The sequence below is a fragment of the Elephantulus edwardii genome, unplaced genomic scaffold (assembly GCF_000299155.1).
Source record: "Elephantulus edwardii isolate Elephantulus edwardi_28Jun2011 unplaced genomic scaffold, EleEdw1.0 scaffold00309, whole genome shotgun sequence".
NCBI classification, from domain to species: Eukaryota; Metazoa; Chordata; class Mammalia; order Macroscelidea; family Macroscelididae; genus Elephantulus; species Elephantulus edwardii.
The window spans coordinates 538,924-540,780 of NW_006400059.1; the positions used below are offsets into that span (position 1 = coordinate 538,924).

General features: G+C 44.4%; 1 pseudogene; it reads left to right on the forward strand.

Moving 5' to 3' along the window:
• Positions 1–466: 466 nt before the first annotated feature.
• On the forward strand, positions 467–988 carry LOC102872949 (annotated as a pseudogene).
• The last annotated feature ends 869 nt before the right edge of the window (positions 989–1,857 follow it).

The window sequence follows — 1,857 nt, forward strand, 5'->3', positions numbered from 1 at the left end:
GGTTAGAGAAAGAGAGGAAGACCTTCTACAATATGGATTGACATAGTGACGGTAGCGATGGGCTTGAGGATGGCAGAGACTGTGAGAATGGCCCGGAATAGGACAGGCGTCTGATGTCCATAGGGTGACTATGAGTTGTAGTTTACATGATGCACCTAAAAGCTACATGGGTTGGAGGGAAGAGGAGGTCAGTAGATGATGGTTAAAAGTAACAAGAATCATCATAACATTAAAAAATCTTGGTTTACACAACTATTGTTCAAAAATGAGTTGTACATCTACAAAAAGTGAATTTGCAAGATGATCTTCGCAGAGTCACCATGGTCTCCTGCTTTAACAGTGCTTGAATGGAACCTGGCTCTTGCCTGCGTCTCCCCTCGCCGGTCATTTCCAGCCAGTCCTCCACCACCTCCTCACATCAGCATCCCAGACGCCCCAAGGTCCTCACCTCTGCTCCAGCGCCGCCATGACCATGTCCCCTTCACAGGTGCCAGACCTACGACCAAGCCTCGGAGGCTGCCATCCACCGCCAGATCAACCTGGAGCTTTAGGCCTCCTGTGCCTACCTGCCCATGTCGTACTACTTCAACCGTGATGATGTGGCTTTGAAGAATTCTGCCAAATATTTTCTCCACCAATCCCACGAGGAGAGGGAACATGCTGAGAAACTGATGAAACTACAGAACCAGTGAGGCGGCCGCATCTTCCTTCAGGACATAAAGAAACCAGCCCGGGATGACTGGGAGAGTGGTTGAACACAATGGAGTGTGTGCTACACTTGGAGAAGAGTGTGAATCAGTCCCTACTGGAACTGTACAGACTGGCCACTGACAAGAACGAGACACCTTACCTGGATGAGCAGGTGAACTCCATCGAACAATTGGGTGACTACGTAACCAACTTGTACACGATGGGCGCCCTGGACTCCGGCCTGGCTGCGTACCTCTTTGACAAGCACATCCTGGGAGACAGTGACAGCGAGAGCTGAGCGAAGCTTTAGCCTGGCTTCCCCACAGCCACAGAGGTAACTCTGTGGTCACTACCAGGCCATCTGTATGTCTTGTTTATTTTGCCTTTTCTATAAGTTGTACCAAAATACCCACGTTAGTTCTTTCATTTGTACCATTCCTTCAGATAGTCCTTTAGTACCCAGATGTTGTGTTGGCGATCTTGGTGGGCCAGAAATCTATCTAAGCCATCTTAGCTAAATTCTTTAATCACCACGGTGTCTGTTTCAGTCACATTGAATAAAATGAAACTTACAAGGGGGATAAAAGGTGAATTTGCAAGTTATATAATAGAGATACCCACAAAACAAACAAATAAAAGTGTGGTCACTGAGGCTTTTATGCTTAATCAAAGATTTTGTGGGATTTGTTTTCTTGCCCTGAAGGCTTGGGCCATAGTTTTATGATCAATTAGTGCTCTAACAACATGTTCAGAGTTTCTGTTCCCTCTCCTTGCTCATTGTGTGGTACACGAGGTCTTAAAATTTTGCAAGTGGATGTCCAAGGAAGGACAGGCAATTGATGTCTATTTATTGGAAGGAGACTAAAAACTAGGAGGAATATATGGAATTTGTTGCTAATTACTTTTAAATTACTACAGTCTTTTCCATGAGACCACACAAAATCAGATAAGACACCATGACTGAACATTCTTTTAAAAAGAATCCTTATCAAAGCGGGGTGGGGGGGGGAAGCAAAGCAGGATTTCAAATTATTTTAGCTTCCAGTTCTTTTGGAACCATGAAAGCTGGATGGGTTCCTAGAACTTCCTATTCTAGGACATTATTTAATTTTTAAATCAATAATATTACCTGAAGTTTTCATAAAAGAAAACACTAGTCTAGCTTAG